The following is a 24,384-nucleotide window of genomic DNA, read 5'->3' as shown; positions in this document are numbered from 1 at the left end:
AGGAGAGGGGGCAATCAAAGCAGAATGAGGAACACAGAAGGCCACAGAGAGACGGGGCGCTGGGCAGGGCTTACCGCACCCCTCAGCCCAGGGAACCTCTGGTGCTCCCTATTGGGTTCCACATTTCCAGGGATCCCCAGAGTAGCACAGTTAGAGGTTCAACACAAGGTAGGACCTAGTTCTTATTCCTTAGTTATTATGTACTCCTTCTTCAGTAATTTTACTCTATTTCCCTTCTGAGAAATTTAGATAAGAGTCAATTTTTGTCTCAGTCCTGTAGCAGCACTGGCACCCACTGCACATTTGTGGGGACAGCAGCAGCACAAGTGTCTCTACTCTCTTGTGTCTATGTCCTTCCTGCACAGAAAGATGGCATCTGTTCCATTCACAAACATTAATATCTCTGCTTGAGAGCCACCAACATCTTTTGATGCTTGTTAACATGGAGAATTCTCTTCCATGAAGCAAACTGAAGCCATTAAGTCATTTCACACAGGGCAGTGAAGCCAGCACATACAAATGACTCTTAATCTATGGCAAATCAGGCAGCACTCAGTCAAATGACCTAAAGGTTAAAGCCCCTGTCTGCTATTATCTCTCCTGAAGTCAAAGCATCCCACTTGATAGCAGAGCAGCAGTACATAGACCTGCAGCACTGAATCATCTATTCAACAGAAATAGTTCAATACTTCTGATGAAGTGGAATTTGCAAACACAGTTTTTACTAGTTTGCCTCTTCCTAAAAATACAACATAGGTATGTACTTGCAGAACAAGGGAACCTTTTCCAAAAGATAAAAAAAATGTTATCCTGTAGCAGGGAAATAAACAAATTAGGCTTACTTTGGAAAAAAGAGTACCAGGGTATCCTTGACATGACCAAAGTGCAATGGATGTAATGGGTGTAATTCCCCCTTACCCTACAAGGAGCAGAGGTGCAGACACTTCATGCAGCATCCCTTTGGAAGTTATTCAGCTCCTGAGATGGGAAAAAGCAGTTTTACTTCAACACTCATACAAACATCAAAGGTAGGTTGGTTGAATTAAACAGTTCTGGCAGGATAAAATTAGTATGCAAAATATACATACTGAATCAACCAGGAATGTCTATGCATAATTTCACTTACAATTCTCAAATATTAAAAAGACATCTCTAAAGAAGCCATCCTAAAAAAGCTTTATAAAATCTGCTCTTGGTTTTACAAAGTATGAGAAAGTCAACTATTGGAAAAAGGCCAGAAATACTTCACAGCTAGAATTATGAGAAATATTCACATAAAGCAACACAATCTTTTTTATCCTGTTCAGAGTCTTGAAACATGCTTATCAGTGGAGAATCTGAAAAAAATAAATTTTCTGCCTTTTCATTCCAGTACAGCCTTGCAGCTCTTGATCCTTAATAGATTGACCAGAGTTTACAAAACTTTTGATGAGAATACACCAAACCAGAATATATTTGCATGGATGAGTCAAAATCATAAGGTACTCAGTGCAATGTGGGGCTTGACTGCACACTCCTGAGATGTTATTCATCTTGATTTCACTCTTCCAGTTAAAATCTTGGACAACTCTCTCTGATTCTCTTTTGTTCTAATACCATAATACAATGTGAAATTTAGTGAAATGATAGCCAAAACACTTGGGTCAGTTTTTCCAGTTCATAACTACAATCTGCATGATCTCCTACCATGTGGAGTCTGTCACCCCACTGAATTTAAAGCACTATCTGGGTCAAGCAAAGACAGAATGCTCTGTAAATACAGGAGGCCCCCCACAGGAATGCAACAGCCTGGTTCACTTACACAAAGAAAAAAGAAAAGAGAAAAATTCATGGTGTTTTTTCAACCATTTCCACTTCTGTGTAAGTATGAGAAAATAAATACATTGTAAATATAGTCATGCTCTACTAGTTCTCTGAACAAAGTAATAAATAAAATTAGAAACCAAAACTGAAAAGGCCTGTTGCTGTCTGGCTTTTCAGAGAGCATTAGTGTTAGCAGCCAGGACTTCCCAACCACATGATACCACAAAATGACGAACTTCAAGACTACAGAGAATCCGAGTAGCCAAAGTTACTTTCATCTGTTATTTTCTTTAATGAATAACAGTATCAAAGCCAGAAAAATATGACAGCAGCTGACAGTGTGGGTGGTGATATACAAAAATATGGAGAAAAGCATTCTAAGTATTTTTTTCCCCTAATATCCTATAAACCACATGCATATATCACATGTATTTAAAAGCCGGTGACCAAAATTAGTCAACATGGTAGCTCCCCACAACCTAACCAGGATATTTATAGACTGCATCCTTGAAGAGTCCAAAACCCGTCCTTGACTCTGCTTTATTATTATGCCCAAAATTAAGATTTCTAACCCTGCCAATAACACATGGGGAGGTTCTGCTGCTCATAACCAAAGACTTAATTTTTTTTCTCTAAAAGACACTTTTTTCTACATACAAAACAAGGAAATGCCTGTGCAGCCTCAGTTTTGCTTTCTCATGTCTATGTATCATGACACATAGTTGAAACTTACTCATGGGATAATTACATTCCATTGCACCCTAGGAGTTCCCTGCCTCATTCCTTGAGATACCAGCACCAAGGAAAAATGAAGAACTAATTTTACATTGAACAACTGGGGTATGCCCAGGTGTGTGTGTGTAAATGCAGAAACACACACACAACAGCAGTTCTAAACCACAGCCATAAAAGTGGAACCTTGGCAAGAATAACTTCAACTTTAAAGTCACAGATAAATCATTTTTTTGTACTGATGACCTCTTGGCAATTAATTAAATTATCAAAATTTGATATGTACTTCATGAATCTCTGAATTATATGCACTTTTGAAATGGCGGCAAATAAACACCAGCTCTTTAAAAGAATCTGGTGCTATGTACACTGACTACAGGGCTATTACAGCTGTTTCAGAGTTAAGATTTGCAAGAGGCAGGAGCTAACATGAAGGCAGAGCAGGCATTCAAACTGGGAAAACTTTGTCCCAGAACATTTTGCTACATGCAAGCAACAATCAGGTTCAGTTATTATCATCAGTGCTTACAGAGCAAGCTCCCCATTCAGAGCACTTATCCCTCAATTCTCCTCACAGCTACATTCTCACCCTCAATGCACCCACACCGTATGCACCACCAGCAAATGGGCAGCCAGAAGACACTATACATATGAATAACTCTTTCAGAACACTTATCCAGAAACTATGAAATCACATTGTTATAAACAACATCATATTCTATGCTAAAGATTGCTTTTTAAAAGTTGTAGTAGCTTAAACAATCAAGGACAAAGCAAGAATCTGATAGAACTCCACAACTGGATCTCATATCTTGAACACTCCATTCTATTTAGCAATTTGCTTTTCTTCTCCAAATTAAGTTATCTGTTTATAAACAAGATCTAAACGCCTCCTGGGGTTAATCTAATAAGCACAAAATAAAAACCAAAGAGAAAAAAAGCACCTTCAAAGCTGATATTTGCTCAAAACCTGGAGCAGTTGCCATGGAAATCATATTCTTTTGATCCATAAATATCGTCAAAATAGCATGAGTATTTGAACCAGGTCCAGCTAGTTTGAAATAAGAAAATGAGAGGGAAATGAAAATGACAGAAGAAAAAAAAAAGGGATAAGAATCTCAGAAAAGGTTACCTCCTCTTTTCAATCTTTCTTCCTAAGTCTGTGTTTTCCAAATATTAATTTTAATAATTATTTAAAGATAATTTAAACTTCTGAACAGGCAAAAGATTTAAATAAAGAGACCAAATAAAGGGCAAGATTGTTAAATATTGATTAACATATTAACAGTATGAATACTGTCTGCAGTTATTAGTTGTACACAGTCAAGAAAATATTATTTTCAATAAGTCAACCAACACATCTCGTAAATCCCTTAGAAAACTAGAGATGATGGGGAAGACTTCACCACACAACTCTGTCCATTACGCTCCACACCAGTAAGAGTTTGTCTTACACACACAGATTCTACCTCTAGTCTGGAAACACTCCTCCCTCAACTCCATTTTGCACTTTAACTGCCTTAATTATGACCAGGACAAGCTTAAGAATTGGCTTCATTTTTTTTGTTAATACAAATGAGATCATAACTGGCGAAGATTATATAAATATTATATATTTATTATATAAAATATAATTATATATATAAATTATATATAAATGTATAAAATTATATAAAATATATAAATATATATTTATAAAAATTATATATAATATATAATTATATATTTTATTATATAATTATTAAATATTTATGAGATCATAACTGACTTTAACTAAGTCAGCTTAAGTTAAAAAATGCTGCATGTGGTATCATGCCACACTTCCCACAAGGGTGCAGCTCTTCCCATAAGTGTGCCTCAAGGCTCAGTGACACCTCTGTCCATGCCTAGGTGGTAGGACAGAGCACCGTGGCAAGAGGCACTGCACTTGGAAACTGACAGAGATGGTTGGAAATTTACCTCTATTCCAGGCTCAGTTTTTATAGCTTGCCCAGGTAAAACAAGTCCAGGAGACCTAGAATGTCAATGTCTGCAGGAAAACTTATCACTTCCTCTTTTCCTTCAAGAACTGAAACAACTGGGCTTAGATTTCCAGTCTCTGGATAGTAGTTGGAGATGGGGATTGCCCAAAATAGGAAAATTTATATGGTTTAGGGTTATTTGGAAAAAATATAGACTTACAGCATTATGCTTCTCTCACCTTGCACCCCAGCGTCCTGCACAGGAAGGAAGGGCTTGAGGATAACTTCAGAGTTTTCTGGATGTATTCTTGGAGGACACACTGCAGAACAGCTACAGCAACTCCTGTTCCAAGCAAAGTCTGAAGAAAGGAAGAACTTTTTACTTAGAAATCATACTTATAAAAACACTGTTCTGTGACTTGTTTCATCCTGCAATCTCACAAGTTTCCTCAGACACCTCTTGCAAAATAACTTTGGGAATGAAAGAGTTATTTTTCATTCACTTTACTGGTAATAGTGTAAGATGGTTTTTTTTTTGTTTGTTTTTTTTTTAAGAAGAAAGCTGCTGCTTATCAGGTCATATTTTATCTTACAAAATGGTGTTCCATTGGGGTGAAATAAGATCAGTAATTGCTGCCTTACAGCACAGCCGACCAGAGCAGGAAGGCGTTTGTGAAAAGCAAATACTTTTCTCAGTGCTCTACAGAAGAGACCTCTAAAATCCCTTTACCTCCAGTTGTATAAATTCTTCCTCTAAAGATACTGCCTTTAGAGCCAAAGGGCTATGATGAGCACAGTCAAAACAAAGAAAAAACTTACACTGAAATATAAAGTCAAGCTGCTAAACTGTCCAGGCTTAGGGGTAAAACAAACAAGCAAACGAACTGAAACCCCACACACTTTTCTAAACTACACAAAAAAAGATGATAAACCAGAAAATTATAAATAGCTCCATTAAATAAAATGTAAAAAAAAAGCCCTGAGAACTAAACTGAAATGCAACATAGCTATTTTATTGATGATGATGTATCTCAATGGTGAAGTTGCTTAAAACCACCTGGATTTGTAAAATTATTTAAATAATATTTTTCAAGAAAAAGAGAAAAAAGCAGTCAGCCTTGCAAAACAGATTTGTTAAGAAACTCTCTCGTGTCTAAGAATTATTTTACAATATCATTTCTTCTTTATCTTATATCTGAGATCAGTACAATGAAAAAGCTGTAAGCCCCCAAAAATGAGATGTGTAGAAGAGAAAATCATAAACACCTACATTACAAAATATTTCAGATGTTCCAGTGGAGGCCCAAGTATGTTAGACACTATATAAAATGTATTACTTTCCTGTAAGGAAGTCCTGGGTAAGACTTGAATAAGAAAACTGCCATCATCTGTACCCCTTGCTTTCCTTCCTGCACACCTTGGTAACATCCTTGCAGGCAAAGATTCAAAGGCACTTTCTGCTTCTTCAGGTGCCAACAAGTCCCTGAAAGTGTTAGGAGGCAGCACAGACTGGCAAGGCTGGATGGGAGGAAGACAAGGATTGATGGCTCAGCTGGGAGCACCCACCAGAGACAGCTCCTGCTGAGCTGCCACTGCCCATAACGCAGAGCAAAGGACAAGGAGCCACCAGTGCCACACAGGGAGCTGAGCAATAGCAAACACCAGTGATCAGCCACTATATATACATACAGATACACATGCATATATATACTATATATATATACAATATATATACATGCACTTGCTGTTGTACAAGGCAGATGAGATATTCGTGATAAAGGTGAGTGATCTGTAGTCACTGCTTTGGAGCAAAGACATCCCACAGGATTTCTCTGGAAACATGGCTGCATGCTTTACCAAATTTATATTGGTGATCAGGGAGGAAAAAAGAAGGAAAAAAAGCCAGAATCTATATAAAATGCTGTTTCAGGATTAGTCAAAGAGACATCGGAATGTAAATTTAATGTCATCAAGGACAGAAGTTATTGCCAATGTCCATCAAAGATAAGATTAATTAGCTCCATAGTAGCTAAACAGTGAATAAAGATACATTTAATACAAGCAGGTGTTTTCCCTATTACTTAAGGACAAAAGAATTTTTCTAAAATTCTGAAGCAATTTGTCCCCAGATCAATAAAGAGAATGCATACCTGGGTCACAATCCTGCAATCCAATATATATAGGAGCATATATACGGGAACAGATTTTGTGTGCAAGTTTTTACACACCAGGATCATTCTTTACAATTTTTGTCTCTATCCTGTAATTTTTTTACCTTCAAAACCACTAAAGCTTATATAACAGTGTTCCAGGGAATTAATTGTGTCTTTTTTGACTGGAAGGTCCTATGTGCAAATATATTGCAAATAAAATCTGTTTGGTGCATTAGTGAGAACTCCCTGTTGGCTTTCCGTATTTTGACACTTCTTTTCAAAAAGGAACACAGAAATAAAATATTTTCAAAAGTATGTGCCTCACAGAGTTCCTTGAGGCATGTGTTATCTCACTGCTACATATTCCTTGGCATATGCTTTTTCTTAATAAGAAGTTCCTGAACAAACACAGTATCTTTTGTTCAGCAAAGGAAAAACAAATTATTCCCATTCCATTTACACTGTGTGACTGTTAACGTAGAAAATCAGACTAGAACTTGCTTTCTATAGAGGGGTAGGCCCAAAAAGCAGATCTTTAGGCAGGCCAATTTGTTGTGCTAAGGAACCCCAGAGATAGGTGTAAATTAGTCAGAAAATGGTTGCAGACGGTAAGGAATAGGAGCTCATGTACTATAACCAAGAATTATGTATCAGGAAACATAGCTAAAGAATAGAAGTATAAATTAAAGGTGATCTGCAAAAGATGTTTGCAGTTTTCTCTACACCTAAAAGTTTCCCAGCACCCATAATGCACAGCTGGAGGAGACTTGGAACAAGGCAACACCATTCATTCAGCTGCTCTCCACAAACTTCCTCCTCCAAAACCTGCCAGTCCTGGTATATCTTTGCTCATTTTCTGTTCAAAAATGTCCTAAGATTTTGCTTAGCACTCCCCATACCATAGACCCCCAGTATCTTCCAAAAGGTGTATGGAAGATAATTCATTTTTTAAAGAGACACCAGTACATACACCTGATCTAAATTGCTCCTGAGGTGTTATCACCAGTCCTGCTTTAGTCTCAGTTCACTTTGCTCTTTCCCACTCAGTACTGTATTTCAAGTCCTGCCCAATAAACAGCCCAGGGAAAGCTGCTGCTTCCTTCTGCTTTGCAATGTCAAGAATCCCTTCCCCAGCACAGTAAAACAGCACGTATTCAAAAGGGGTGTGACACTTCAATGGCCACCTTCATCTTTCACCACCTAAAGTTTGTTGCCACCAAGGCAGACAGCAGTAGGAATTCACCCCTGAGGAGCAGCACCAGAGGCTACAGAGCCACAAGGTTCCCTGGCTCACACCACAGGATGACAAGAGAACAACCAGGGCTGGCAGGGACCCCAGGTCAGCCTCCTGCTCAAAGCTTGACTCCGTTAATACGCTCTTCCCAAGGACTGAATTCTCTGCCTTGATAACTGGAAGACCCCAGCCATGCTGGCTCCTGCAGAAGCAGACACACACAAACTTCTGCACAGCTCTGAGGTTTTCTTTTATTCATTTATTTATGAGGATGGGGAGAATATGAAAGTATACCAGACCAAATTCTTCTATAATTTCCATTCCCTGCAAGCATAATGATTTCAGTGTGGAATTTCCTGCAACTGTAATGAAATTAGTCCTTTCCTTTGAATAAAAAAAAACAAAACAAAACCCTGAGACTTCAGCTAGGACTACAAAAAGAAAATAAACTATAAAAAAGTTCAATACATCCCCAGCATAGCAAAGAAATGAATGTATGCACCCTGTGAACTGGCACCCCCCTTTCTCCAGAATTGTTTTCAGATTGTAGCCCTAGAAAAATATGGATTGTTTTAATAAAATTTGTCCCAATAAAAGACTTTGAATTATGAATGATGACAACATCCTGAGTTATTTTTAAAAATCTGATACAAGTTTTCAAAGAAGAAACCTTGTTCTGTCAGAGGTTACTTAACAGTATCAATTTGAAACATCATTTTGAAACAGATCTGTTAGTCCTACCATTAAGTTTTCTGGAGAATTGCTTAACAATATAGAGAAAGAAAAAAAATCTAAGTAGAAATCATGAATTTAAAAATCAAAATCACCACTCAGAGTAAATTAATTATACTATCATAGAAATGCTAATTGGATGGGACCCCAAAAGGTTATCTAGTCTAATCTCCCACTATGAGCTATAGCATAATCACCACTAAATCTGATCAGTCTCTTCACCATTTTCTTGAGAACCTCCAAGTACACAGACTCCTGAATGTCTGGGTAATCTCTCCCTAAGCTGCACTACTCTTCTAGCAAGTTTTATTTTAATCTCCCTGAAGTTCTACCTAAACCTCTCAAAACACAGTTTATGGCATTGAGTCAACCCTGGTGAGATTGGATCTGTAGTACAGGGTGTGGTTCTGGGTGGCCTAGTTCAAAAAGAATGCTCAGAAGCGTGGGAAGGTGCACTGAAGGACCACCACTGGGAGCAGGGACCTCCAGCACACGATCCAACAGGAGAGGCTGAGGCACTTGGACTCAGTCTGTTTGAGAACAGGAGCAATTCAAAAGTGATTCCAAGTTTTGATGGTAGCACTAAAGATGGAGCTCAGATGTCCAGACAGAGTCAAGGCTCAGGGGTCTCTTGCAACCAATATTGCTTGGATGCTACAGCTCCAATTTTGTAGAAGGATAAAATTGTTCTCTACATTAACTCCTAGGGCACTCTGCTCGTGGCTGTCCACCAGCCCCTCCTCAGCTTGACACGAGAGTCAGTCTTCAGCCCACCATTATCCAGTCTGTGGTTCCCAAGTTTCTCAGTCTTATCATTTTATTCTGAAGTTAGAAAAAAATTCCAATTACTTACAAGTCCCAACAGATGAATTAGCACAATGCTCCTGTCAGCCCAAATATCTCAATGCAATCACAAGAAACAATATAAACAGGCATGAATTAAAAGCTATGAGCTTTCACAGACCATATTTAGGAAAAATTTCCTCGTGCATGATCAACCTTGCTTATTAGGACTTTTTACAGAATAATTACATCATTTTGTGTTATGCTGTAGCATTCTGGGGCTGCAGGATCATGTCCAGGGAGGCTGCAATTACTGGTGACCGACATGGGACTCAACAAGATGGGCTTCTGCTTGGTTAATCTCATGAAACCATTTATTCAGCACAGGAACAAACTCAGATCCAGAGACAGAGAGCCCCGAACAGAGGCAGGGTGATGGGTTCTGTGGGACAGGACCAGGGTGGGGTTTAAGGTCGAGGATTAACAGGGACAGAGCAAGGGAGCAGGGGCTCAAACCCAATCAGAACCCCTGGGCTGCCACTCCAAGAGGGTCCAGGGTGGAATTTCTCCCCAGGCTCACAGGACACATCCCCTGAGCCAGAGGATGGAATTCTCTCTTGCTGGGCTTTAAAGCCACACGTTTCACTTTAACAATGCTTATCTGAAACTGAGTCTTTGCCTCCCTGGGTGGAGGCACCTCACATTATGTGAATACTAGGAAAGAAAAACCCAAGAAAATCTTAAAAATAGGTCACTTGCATTGTTTCCAAGTTTTTTCACAGGACAAACATAAAAATATTAGTCACACTAAGTGCTGTCTTTTTTTTATTATTTATTTTTATTTTAATGTGCCTATAATGGTTCTAAGGTCTGTTTACGTCTTGTGAGAGCTCCAGAAGGGCTTTGTTAAAATAAGAGATTTAAACTTGTTCAGTAAATCTGTTATGATTGTCTGAGCATTGTAAAACAATTCATCATATTGGCAATAAACATTTGCAGCACACACTAAAATGGTTCCATGGGACTTTATAATGGGATATGCTGAGAATACATATGAAGAATACCACTAAAAGAAATCCCATTAGCTTAACAAATTGCAAATCCAAGTGCAATCACTTTTTTCTCTGTTGACATAATATTTTTTTCTCTAAAAACCAAGCAACTGCTTCACAAACATTTCCTTTAAAGAAATAAAAATATCTAACAGCAAGCAAGTTCAGATATTTGGATGCAGATCTCTGCACATCTCATCTGTTACTTCCCAGTATGGATGCAGGCTTCAAATTTGGGATGATATTTTGTGCTTTACATGGTGAAAAACAGACAGACACAGATGGAGCTTCCCCACCTGAACTCTCTATTCCCCTTTGATTTCTGGTCAGCATTTTCAGCATAAAGGGGAATAGATGAACTTTGTGGGCTCTGAAGATCTGCAGACTGTGCACCTTTGTATGTGAGCAAGGGAGGCAGAGGGAAACAGGGGAGGAAGTGCAACAGCCCATAAAACTAAATTCATGTGAATTATTTTTCTCTGGCACTACATACTTCATCTTTCACCTCAGCATTTTAAGGGCAATGTGAAAGGGCTGCTCCTACATTCACAGGTGTTCAAGAGTGCATCTTTTGAACTTAAAATTTTTTTTGCTATTTTTTGGGTATGGGGTTTGTTATTGCTGTTCATTGGCTGGGGTTTTTTTGTTTTGTTTATATAGATACAATCAATACACTCCTCATTTCCTTCCCCCTCCCCAGGGATTTCCTGTGTGTAATGGATACTTGATAACATTAGCACTGAATCAACTTTTGAATCCATGAAGGGCTTTAAATTGAAGAATAAGTATTTTCTCCCTTATAGAAAAATTTACCAAAAGCAAAACAAAATTCACAGGAGTCCATTGATATTATTTTTTAAACAGCAGATTTCTTATTTTGTTTATTTTGTATCTCTGAGGTACCAGATTAATTCCTGGAACAAGCAATGTGTTTTTTGTCAAAGGAAATCCCCCAAAATAGCAAGCTATGCAGAAATGTACAGTAATCTTTTTCCCCAGAAACCTTAAACTCTTATTTTAAGGAAAGAAATAGAAAAAAATTAACAACAAGTAAGAGAAGCAGAAAGGTGCTGCATATTTAATGTTTCCACCATGAATTACAGTGGTTCCAAATGTTTTGTGCACATTTCTACTTCTCCCACACTGAAAACTTAAACCACTAAAACTGATTTTATAAATTGCAGGGTCACACTGAAAACTAATTTCATCTCCACCTGGACATCCAAAAATTATCCTCTTCCATATAACAAGGTCAAAGCTCAACCCAGGGGCATCAATGCACTTCGAACACTAACAATCTCACTTGAAAGCCACCACCAGAATGAATGAAAAAGATCAATCAAAACAATAATTACATCTCAGAAGATACATTGTGTTTTCACAGAAGATTTGTTAAGAGGAAAAGAGGAGAAATTCATCATACAAATTATTCACTATAAGGTACTTGCTTTACTATTTAACTTCTCAGAAGCACAAATCAGTTTGGATTCAAATGTCAGACAGCTGAAGTCTACTAATACATATGAATGTATATTTATCTTGAATGTATCATCTTCTATTTCTTTCCTTAAGACACATGAGCTTGTGACCTTTCACACAGAGTATTCTGGGGTAGCAGAAAGGTATAGAAGAGCTGTCATTCATATGCAGCACATGCAATCCACACCATCTGTGTGAAGCATCATTGATATCCATACACAAGGCCACAGAGGGAGACTGGGGAGAAAGTAAAACTAAATCCTTTGAACAGCTGCAGTTCCACAGGAATGTAAAACTGAGCAGAGAACCCAAAATTTTTCTATTCTAGAGCCTATGTTAGAGTTTTGTTCCCCCCAAACCAGGGGAACAGTAAAACATACTTTGTGGAAAAAAGGTCCTATGACATGTTTTAAGAGACCAAACTTATTTGAATAAGTGCTGCAAAAGCAGCCCTTGCACTAACAGACATGAGTTCCTCTTTCCAGCACTGGCAAGTATCACAACCAGCATGCAAGCAGCTGGGAGTCCAAGAGAACATGCTCACAGCCATAATCCATCACTTCTGACCCAAAGAAATCATAACCAAATGTACCAATAAACACAAGAGAAGCTGTACAGGGTACACATTCACTGGCTGCTCAGCCTTTGGAAAGGAGCATCCATCACAGAGTTACGCTTTGCATATTCTGTACTCACCTAGCAAAGGCTCTTTTGATTAATTTTGGGTGAAGGCAACCACTTGCCCTTCACCTAAAAGCTGTCTTTTGAAGCTTTGAAATCTCTAACAAGAAAAACTATTGTTCTCTAGAGTTGCTCAAATACAACCTGTGGGACAACTAACAAAAAGGCTATTTATGGACATAAATGAAACAAATTTACAAATGCTTCATTTATACATTTGGGGACAACTAAATTTCAAACTTCTGGCCATTACTTCAGTGCGACTTCTCTAGATGAAAAGATTTGCCTGTCCTAAGGTACATCAGAGATCAAATATTCATCCCAAGGTGAATAATCTTCTAGTTAGCATATTTGCATTTTCTCATAAATAAAGCATGAATTATTCTTCAATTGACAGGGGACTTAATCTCTGAGCTTTGCTTGAAATTACATGTTTTAGTGTCTGAAACAAAAAAAAAAAGGCTCCTTCAAGACTTAATTTAGTGTAAAAATCTATTATCTTTTTCCTTCTTCCTTATTTCTAAAGTGCAGAAGACAAACTTCTGAACACAGCATGATTTTTTACAAAATGGATAGAAAATTAACATAAGCAACAAGAGTATTGTTAAAGCATTCTAGAAATATGGTAGGGAACTAAGAAGAGGTTGCCCTATAGCTAATCCTGGGAAGGTTAAAGGCAGAATTTTGTAGGTACTTCAGTTAGCTTAGATTAATAACTGCAGTGCCCATGCTGCTTTAAGCAACAAGACTTTCAGCTTTTAAGTGTGGCAGCTGAGCTGTTTGGTGTACTCTGCATATCATCATGCCAGAGAGGATACTGAGATTGGTCCTTTAACAATACAGTTAACAGTAACAATACTTTTAACAGAACAGTAGGTTTTCTGACTCAAGCCCAACACAACTTTTCTGGTAACGTGGCACTAAAAGCAGCACACAAAGAAGCACAGGTTACCTCCAGAACTGCCAGATTCAAGGTGAACAGCCATGAAGTCACATCTAAGAAGCTGTGAAAATGCAGTACCCTGTGCATTTGTTCTCATTTTGAACATTTTTGCACATTTTCTTTAACTTCTTGAACAAATAATTTGCAGTTCTGGCTCTCCAAAAGATCTTGTAGCTGATTTACATGAATTCACAATATTGCCATTGTGTCTGTTCTTTAACAAGTTTTAAGGACACTAAGACATCTTTAAGAAATCCAGAAAAAATTTTAAAAAACCAACAATTTGGGTGATGATGTTTTTACTGAGGGATAGTGAATCTTCTACTGCCCCTGAACAGCTCCACTGCAGCACAGAAGACATGCAATGCAGAGTATTTACAATGCAGGGTACTTCCCTTAAGTTTTTGAATGCTATAAATCCCCAAGTGGACTACTTTGATGCTTCTAAAGGCTTTCAAATGATCTTACTTTCAGAAATGTAAACCAATTCTTTGAAAACTGTTAGTGATAAGGCACTTGAATTTTGACACAATCACTTAGTGCTTTTGAAACCTAAAACTTGCTGCAAAATAGTCAAATACATTCTGAAGTTTGGCTTGAAAAATAATTACTTTCAATTTCTCTATCAGTGAATTACAGGATAAACCAGCAATCAATTAATACCACAAAAAATAAAAATTTGTGGGGCAGTTAACATTCAATCAGAAGAATGCAGTAACGTTTAGTTATTTTAGCTGGAAATATAATTAGCTGAAGCAAAACAAAATAATCATGGCCATTCACAAAGCACAGATAGATATTTAAGGCAATTTTTGCTTTAGACTTGGTATAAGAAAATTGGTTTGGCCCAAAAGACATAACAGTATTGTCGTCTAAGATATCTAAGCAGGAAGTTACCCCAGCCTGGATACTGCAAATGGAGAAAACCAAACAACCCCAGAGGAAACCAAAACACAGATTGACTGAGCCACTTCCCACAGCAGCTGCTGCTGCTTCACTTACCATCAGCTCAAATTAAAGTCAGATATAGCTCCAAAAACCACACCTTAGATCATCACCCAAAATCAGGAGGGAATACCTAATCCATTGCATGTAAGCATCTGTGCATGGATACTGAATACATAGTAATTTGACTTTATTCTAAATATCACTCTTCCTAAAAAAATTACCTATATAATCTTGAAAATGTCAGGAAAATTAATCCACGACTGCCAGAGGTTTATGTCCAAATAGGAGACAGAGTCCTTTTACTTTATTCAAATAAAGGGAGAGGCCATGGGTCATTCCTCTGGGGTCTCTCAAATTTTTGGAGGGAACAGCCTCATTTTTATCCTAATTTCCCAGCAGCATGTCCCTTCTCTCTTTCCCCATTGGCTGAGGTACTTGAGAGGTACAGACTTCCCAGAATGCCTGATACCTAAGACTCCCCTCTAATGTATAGCCCCCCCTTTTAATTTTTAATTCTTATGGAATTTATGGATTTTCCCCATTGTTTCTTTCATCTTTCATATCCAATTTCATTTATCCACAAACCTACAGTTTGTTTGTAAAGGCATTCATCAATCAATAGAATCCTTCCCATTGGTTTTTATCTCTCAGTGCTAGTTTTATCTACCAGCAGACCCACAGCTTGTTTGTAAAGACAAATCTGACATTCCCCTCAAAAAGGTCTTGCACTAAGCACATGGTCAGAGTCTAAACAGGGAGCCCATAAGTCAAGTGACAGACTTGTGCAGGGGCACTGCAGCCCCATCCTGGGAATTGAGAGTGCCCCAGAAACCTTGGAAAGCTACAAAGATGCAGGAGATCCTCACCAGCCACAAACCTGCTTCTCACCAGGAAAAGATTAATGGTGTGCATGGATAAGGAAGGTGCTGCAGCAGCTCACAACAGAGAAAAGAGCACTCACAAGTGACAGAACAGTAATTTGATGTTGCAGGCAAGAGATTCCTCCCAGCCAGGGAGGCTCCTGAAGGAGCAGCCACAGCTGCAGTTATGAAAATGAGGAATGTTAACACAAAACAAAGAGTGAAAGCACAGCTAACAGCAGATGAAAGAAATATTATACAGCTACCTAAAAGCAATATTTCCTCTTTCAAGGGCCAAATCAATCTAGTCTGTCTCAATCCACGTGAAGTTACCCAACTCATATTTGAAGCTTCTCAGTGCTTTCAGTAACTATGCAATAAGAAAAACTAAAGCCACTTTTCCTTGCAAATATGTTTACAAAGGCATTCTACTGTTGTGTTTAGTATGCAACCTCAAAAACAAATTATTAGCCGTCTTGTATAGCATCAAAAGCCACCTTTACTAAACAAAAGAGTAAAAAAATATTGTGAAAATATGATTACAAAATTTAAACGCACACCTATCAATAGCTGCCATTTATATTTGTTATTGCCATCAACCCAAGCTCCCACAGAATAAAAAAATATTAGAAACATGGTGAAAAATGTGACATTTCAAAGTAGCATATTTTGCTTTCCTACATTCTTTAAATATTCTATAAATAGCAAAAAAACCTCCTTAAGACACAACCCAACAATGTTTAGGTGAGCTAAATATTAAGATCCCTCAGCAGCTGTTACATAATCATTATTATGAGTTTGTGACCCACTTCTTTAAAAGATTCTTACTTTACTTTATAAGGCCATATTTATTTTAATTTTAAAACCAGCAAAAAAGTCTCTATGCAGAAATCCTAACTTCTTATAAATGTGTATATTTAATCAGTTGTCAAAACTTTTACTTAAATTAACATTTACAATTATTTACCTACCTCTCAGGCATTCTGCACTGGGGCCTTCATAGTAATTTCTCCACCTCTTTATAAGCTCTGAGATAGGCATGCAGAAACTGAGGCTGAGAATACAAAAGGGGAAAAGGTATAAATTCTTTTACATGATAATGTTTATTTTTATTTTTCTGAAGTGTTAGAAATATGTTCATTTTGATAGAATTTCCTTAACAAACCCCTGTATTTGCTCTTCACGTTGCTGCTCTCTTAGCCCTCCCTCATGCTACTTGTTCATACAGACATGAGCTATGGCAAAGCTGGGATCCTAAAAAAGGCATGCCACTGCCATCAGGCAGCTGATGGCTGAGCCTGCACCCTGGTGCCCCAGCTGACATCCCTGCTCGAGCCCAGAGTGGGTGGGGAAGCAGCACTCCAGAGCTCTGCAGAAAAGCAGCGCTGTAGCACACACAGGGGTCAGCACAGGCTCACCAGCACTGCCAGACGAGGCACAAGCTGTGAGCTGGCTGTCCCTGGGAGATCCTGGGCTCACAAGGGAGGCAGAGATGATCCAAGCCCCAATTACAGCCAGTAATGGGGGTGGGAAGACCAGTAGCACTCCTAGATGGGTCCTGCACAAGTGGCTTCAGAGAAAAGGTGCTGCAGCTGGGAGATTTCAGGCCTCTAAATACCTGTAACTGAAGGGATATTACTCTTCCTTGTCCTACTGAAAACTGGTTATTGCAATTTCAGATTTCTCACCAGGCAGCCTGCAGTAGGTGGTGCCTAGCTGTGCGTTCTATTGATGACTGTGGCTGGGGTGGCAGCTTCACAGTCAGATTTGTCCATCAGCCTTTCTGTGAGTGGTACTACTGGGGCACTTAGACAAACCCCCTGATGCCATGTTTTGTTTAGTCTGTCTGCACAGGAGCATAGCAATCAATTATCAGAAAGTTATGTACTCTGGATGAATAGTATATTAGAGAACACAGTCAAGCAATTACTGAAAACTAGAGAAGCAATAGATGTTGTTAAGTTATTAAATTAAATTTTCAAGAGAATGTCTATGTATTTAATTAGAATCTGACAAAAGTGCTTATGCAGGGAAGTTACAGCTTTACAAAATATCAATTAGTATTTTGGCAATAAATTGTTATCTTACTGTCTTGCTTTAGTAGTTTTGTTAAATGTCATTTAAGAGACTATCATCTTTGTAACTGGGATAACAGTGGCAGTTCATTTGGAGAAAGAGCAGACTATTTCTACACCCCCATTTAAGAACCAGTCTTATCTTTAATTGTAGCATGCCTGTTGCTGCAACTGCAGTCACAACTTACCCTTTTTCAAAATGAATTCTTTAATTCATGAGCCTTTGCTCCACACAAACCGAGGCTGAAGACACTTCTTAGACAAAATCAGCTGTCATGTTTGGATAGTTCTTGCTGCTACTTTGCTTACCAGTGTTCCTTGAATTCTCAGTATGAACAAATGACAGGACAGGTGTATCTGGGATCTTGGATTATGCCCTGTGCCTTGATTAGCAAGTACAAACACACGAGATGGAAAGGTGAGGTGAAAACTCAGAAGAAAAGCTGTACCCACTTGAGCCTAAACTTCTTAGTAATAATTTCCCTTCTAGAGTTTCCAGTATTCAGATTTACTTTTGCTTTGTGACCTTCACAGTATTCCAAATAATTTCTAGTTTCCCAAACAACCCAGTCATGCACATACAGTAACCTGAGTTTCAATCCAATTTGCACACATAGTAAGTGCAGCTGAGTATTCAGCTATTTTTTTCAGAAAAAAATGTGAAAGAATTTTTGGCATGAATGGTTAAAACTCTCCTCAGTGAACTGTAACCAACATCAATTCTGTGATATAATTCCTTTGTTCCCCAATAACATAGAAAACGTAAAAGCACAGGGGTGAAAATAGACAATTTCAAACACATTTGAAGTCTTTGCAATCATGACCATTACCTTCCAAGATCCTTGAAAAATAAATATTCATGACACTAGTTAAGAATAAGTAGATCTCGGGAGGTGATTTTTTTAGCTACATCACTAATTCCAGCACAAAAAGGAAATAGACCTTAAAAACTAAGAGCAGCATAGAATAATTTAGCAGTACCTAAAGAGTGTTTGCTTTTTCTGTTATCAGCACGGTGTCTTTCTGCTATATCTTCATTTAACAACAGGATTGTGGAGGAGTAGGTTAGTTTTGCCTGAGGTGATGGGTGAGAAGGACTGAGAAAAGTATCAAGAACATCATTTCCGCACTAACAAAGTCACAAGTTCGATTCTCTCGTCACTGCAGTTAGACTTGCAGTCTTGCACGATGCGAGAGAGGAGGTGGTGTCATTTACACTTTTGCAGAATGTTGCCTTCAAAATGGAAAAAGCTGGCAATCCTTTGACTCAAAAACAGACCCAGACTTGAGCACTGAATGCAGAATAACACCACTACACTCTCTCATTAGCTTCCAACTGAGCAGTTTAGTCTGCAGACATGGTTAGCAGGCATGTTAATTACAAAGGGACAACACAATGAGTCTACCTCACTGAATACCCTGTACCAAGAGAAAAGTGCCTTAAGGATGGCAGTGAATTTCTTACAGGGCCCAGCAATCAAACAGCAATAGGTAAAACTAATGGCTTGGTAAAAAAAAATAAAAAAAGGTAAAAGAGAACCATAAGGAGTGATTAAGATCCACCTGTTAATTACAGTGCCGAATTGATTTATCTGCTTTAAGTAGGTTGCCTATTAGTATCCCTATTTAATTTTTCTCACAGTATGAAAAAAAAGGAACAAGCTGGAAGAGTGCAAATTATTGTTTACAGGCCATTCCTTTGTTCTTGAGATAGTTTCTATCTTTTTATTTTTATTTTTTTTTGCCCATGCAGCTTTGGACACCCCACTCTGGACTCTGTATCTTCCATCTAAATCTCTCTTACTCATCCTGTAAAGATGAAGAATCCCTCAGTCTGGCAGTTGTGCTTAGCAAGTTCTCCACAGCCTTTGCATTTCTTTGCCTTAGCACCCACCCAGCATGCTGAGCACCAGATCAGCCTCAAGAGCTTTCAAGGTTTCCTCTGGTTTCATAAGCTGCTGGAGAAATTTGATAAATCGATTGAGCACACTGCTGGCTTGTCACGAGCTCAATGTCAAATGCCAATGCTTCAGCTCATCTTAAGGTTACTGGACACAATCCTAAGGGACACCTGTCTAGCACCACCAGCCATGAACTGGAGCCCACTGTCAGTTCAGCTGTCCTGCACTCTGGGCTGCATCCTGCAGCTCCCTTGTCCACACCTAAAGTCTGTGATCCTTCTCAGGGAGCATACAGTTCAGTGCTGTGAGCAAGTAGCCATCAATGAGCTTCAAAAATACTCCTTCCCTCTTAAAAAAAAAAAAAAAAAAAAAAAAGTAGTCTTTGATGATAATTTCTGGAGTGTAAAGTCCTGCATGCCCTTGATGATTCATACAGACCATTTGTATTCAGAAAGCCAGGTTTATGAAACTCCTGGAGCAGCTCACCTTGCACTGAGCAAAGTCAGTGAGAAGTGTGAGGGATTGACCTCCTGCTCTTTCATCGTCTTTGAGGCTCTGCCATCACGTGCTGCCCCATCACTCTGCACAGAAGGCCCTGCCAGGTGACCTTGTTGCCAAGGTAACCTCTTCCCTGACAACATGGTTTTCCTGCTAGGAGCCAGGTTATTGTCTCAGATGTTTGTATTTAAATAGAAGACCATCTATCTGCATTTAATGACCTTCTCTTATTAGGGCTTTGTTCTCATTTCATCTCAACACAGAAGTGAGCAGACACTGAAGAAGGTAAAAGGTTATGCATCCAAAATAAAGTCAGCAGTTTAGCAGGGTTGGATACAGTTCATTGGGAAGAATGTATTAATTCTTTATGCATGAGAGACCTTCCCACTGTCAGAGGAGTGCTTTGCTAACTGGAAGGGAGCAATAAACTCTTTCCCATGATATGCTCTGCTGTAAACTGATGAAGTGACATGGAACTAATTACAGTATATAATGCTTCCTGTTCTCTCAGAGAGAGAACATCTAAAGGAGTAACAGTCACTAATTAACAATTGTTTCAGGCTACTAGGTCTAAAAGAATCTAGAGCAATAAAAATTAAGGATCTACAAACATGTTCTATACCTATTAGCTTTCAGGTGTCCATAACACCATCTTCCTTTCTTTCCTACTCTGCCACCTTCATCCTACATTACAGAAACTACTCTCAGACGATTATAATCATCCCAAAAGGTCCAGGAAGGACTTGGCTCCAGGTTTAGTCCCAGCACCACACCAGTGAAGAGAGACAGCAACCCCAGGGAAATGCAACAAACTGCTTACTCGAGAGATCTTTTTCTGTGTGTTGAAAATACAAGGCTGGAAGACAAACTTTAATAGTAGACTTCAAAGTTTCAAATGCTAAACTTTGGTAGGATCAGGCTTTAAACATTAGAAAATAAATGCATAAAGTTCCAGGACAGTTTTCACCTGGAGGAAAGAGCACCATGTCTGAACAAAAAGAAAGGTAACTGCCGCAATGAAGAAAATAAATTGTTTTCACGGACCACCATGCAAAGAAAAGGAAATATTTCACTGTTGCAAGAGACTTAGTTTGGATAACAAAGCAAAATAATTGTGATCTTAATAAGCCAGGCACATTATCTAGAGAGACTAAAGCTTTCACAGGCTGTGAGGCATCAGGTATCCATTAGATATAACTGACACGCTGCAGAGGGATATCTTCAGAGCAGTTTCTGTGTCCATCAATTTTATCACAATTTGTTCTTGATTTTTTTTTTCCCCCCTCTAAAACATTTCTCATTTGAATGTGTACACTGAGTGCTTATTTCATATGGGTGAACCTAACTGAAGCCCAGTATTTGGATGGGCAAGCAGCCTGCTGGTGATTTGTTGTTCTGGGAATCAATGTTTTGTAAAACAGAAGGTGTAAGTGTATGCTGAATAAAACTCCATGCATACTCTTAAAAGCAATCCCCAAAAGTGTTTGCTACAAAACCACATTTGCCATATAAAAACATGTGTGTGCAAAGAGAATGAAGTGGCAGTAAACCCTACAGCCAGTAAAGAAATCAAAATGACTTTATTAAATTTAATAACTTCTGGGTATCAACAACTGAAAACCTAACAAACAGTGCCACTTAAGCTGACTGTTGAGGCACTTTTTGTACTGATATTTAAAAATGCTTATAGTTTATTGGTATTTGGTCAGTTGTCACCTGCTGAGAGGAAAGCATACAGGCAGTCCTAAACCATGCTATATTGACCTTTTCAAAATTTTCAAATTCCAGTTGTTGGCCATTCCTTCTGTTTCCTCTCTCTGAACCTTAATATTCTCTGAGCAACAGAGAAATGGAATGGTTGCCTTCTCCAAACAAACAGTGTTGTAAAGGTTAAAGTAGTTTATGAGATTGCTGCTGCTGTTCTGCTGTCATTTGCAAACTATACTGGAAGCCATGACTGGAAGGTGCTGCTCAGACGAGAACAGGGAGAGGAAATAAGGAATGACAGAATTTCTATTCATTGTTGTAATAATGAGTTTTACAAACTTTTCAAGTCTCTCTCAGAAATCTCTTAGTAGAAGAGGGAGCTCACAAGTTGTCCAGATGATGCTAATGCAGTACTTGACTGCTTAGTTTCCAATTCTTTTTTAATAGTGCTATGTGTTCAGCTAAACACCAATTCATGAAAGTTTAATACATAACATTAGCATAATTTCACAAACTGATTGTTGCTGTGCAGTCCTACTGGCATATATTTTGATGTCATACTGCATCAGCACCTGAGCATCCTCACGGTGTATTTCTCACACAGATGTTCATAACTTTTCTTTGGTCACAGTACTGGGACAGAGGGGATTAGTTCCCACTGAAAGCTTGAAACTAAAAGTTGGCAGCATGTCAAAACATTGCGTTTCTTACTTGGCAGTGTTACATATTCCTACTGAGTATGTTACCACTGTCAAGATAAACTAACCACTTCTCACAACATTAAAAGTACTCATTGACACAAAATGTGTCAACTGCTGTCCTTAGAAATTGCTCACAGTACTTTTTTTTCTTTTTACAATAATTAAAAACAAATGGCATAACAGCTTTTATTTTCCAGTCTGAATAGAAAATAACTATAAAAATTTAAAAATACATATGAAGGCAGGGAAGGGTGACCTTTGAAGTATGGACTAGTTATTCCACATACCTTTGGAAATGCTGCAAGAGTTAGTCATAACTACTAAGCTTCACTCAGTGCAGGTCAGGAATAACTTTCCTCAGTATGTTGTCACATGTCTTTTGCACTTTGTTACTCAGAACCTTGCAACAGAAAATACATCCTTTAAATAGATCCAGGAACATGCTGGTACTTCAGCAGTGTTTTTTCAGTCAAATAGTCCAAACTGCAGTCTCATAACAGGACTTGAAGCAAGCTCCTTGCCAATATGCATATTAAAAAGTCTCATTACTAATATGGATAAATTATTCAAAAAACGCCCTAGCATCAGCTAATCCTCTGATGCTATGCTCTCCTTTCCCACATCACCCAGGGTTAAAAGTTTGACAGTCTCAGCTGTCCCTAAGCAGAGCAGGGGGAACATTTCCCATGTGGGAACTTGACACATTTTCCTATTCCAGGGAAATAGAAAATTTCCTGGGACCCTGGGACCCTGCTCAGGACGATACAAGCCTACAATAATGGCAAAAGTCCTGTCCTTTACCCCTTTTAGTCCTATCATCAAGTGATAAAGGAAAAAGTCCTATTTAGTGAATGAAACTGCATCTTTCCTTCTTCTCCATGGATGTTCCCTTGGTAGGTATTTATTGACTAAGCCAGAGAAAGACTGTTTTCAATTGGTAGTTTTATGCAGGTACATAAACCCTACCTTTAACATAAATATTTAATTAGGCATAATGTAAAGCTCTAATAATGCACTATTTACCGCCAAAATTTAAGTTGGAACCAGCAGAAACCTTTTGAGAAAATAAATACCCAAGTGCTATAATTTTGCTCAGTGTTCTGAAATCCTGCCTTGATTGAATGCATCCTGAGGGTGAATACATTGAACCAAAAATAGCAATTAAAAGAGACTTTCAGGTTTGCTGAAGACATTTGCATCTAACTTGAAACCTGCTACTCCCTGCTCCACATAGTTTTTGCAAAGTACCTCCATGACTCTCTAAAACAGCTGGAAAGCTGATGAGCCTTGAAACTGCTACCATATTTTCCCCTTTATATCTTTCTATCTAAGAAATATACATAAATTAAGAAAGATTCTGCTGTAGTTCTTGGCAAACAGAGGACAACTGGAACAAGAAGTAACATAGGGATTCCCTCACGTGTTCAAGCTCATTACAGAGGTTGGCTCCTAAAGCTCTTTCCTGCAGTTTGTTTACAAATTTTGTCTCTTGCAGTTTCTGAGCTTCACTGGACTAATTCTGAGTTGTTTCAAGTTAAACTGTCAGAGAGCACTTCCTGGAATTCAAGGTGACTGGAAACACAACATGCCCAGTCTAGAGAAGAAGGTGTTGCTGCAGTAAATATCCTCTATTAGAGTTTGTGTTAGCTACTCCTGCCAGCTGCACTCCTGATAACAGCGCAATCACAACAGCTTCCACCAGAGTAAGAGTCCAGATATGTTTTAAGGGTCCTGCATTCTGTGGAGAACTCCCAGTGCTGTGACTAACATATTATCAATTTATTTAAACTAAATCTGACACATATAAAGGAATTGCAATCACTCTTATCAGCTTAAGGCAGGAATACCCTGAAAGATTTTTTTCAGGATTCCAGCTGGTTGCATGCATTAAGAGTATTTATTACTGCTCACAGCTAATAAGACTTGCATAACTGCCCCTGAGGGACTTGGAATCATTGCTATCATCTGGAGGCTCAGACACCAGCAAACTCATTCAAGAAAGTCATGTTTCTGCAGCACACAGAGCATGTTTAAAAGCTAAAATATGTTATACAGTCAGAAGCATAATAGGATACACATGCTGAGCATTAATAATCCTTACAGAAATTTATCACCAACTTTTAATTTGAATGCCAAGTGTT

General features: G+C 38.4%; 1 long non-coding RNA gene across 1 annotated transcript; it reads right to left on the bottom strand.

Annotated features, from left to right (window-relative positions):
- Positions 1-4,735: 4,735 nt before the first annotated feature.
- LOC147651619 (uncharacterized) lies at positions 4,736-17,813 on the bottom strand. Its single transcript, XR_015273752.1, has 3 exons — positions 17,625-17,813; positions 16,333-16,415; positions 4,736-4,855 (listed from the first exon to the last, which is right to left on the bottom strand). It is a non-coding gene; the product is annotated as an uncharacterized LOC147651619 (long non-coding RNA).
- Positions 17,814-24,384: the final 6,571 nt, after the last annotated feature.

This window comes from Cyanistes caeruleus, chromosome 9 (genome assembly GCF_971803275.1).
Source record: "Cyanistes caeruleus chromosome 9, bCyaCae1.hap1.1, whole genome shotgun sequence".
Lineage (NCBI taxonomy): Eukaryota > Metazoa > Chordata > Aves > Passeriformes > Paridae > Cyanistes > Cyanistes caeruleus.
Note: the sequence above shows the minus strand (reverse complement) of the source record. Positions and strands in the feature narration are given on the sequence as shown.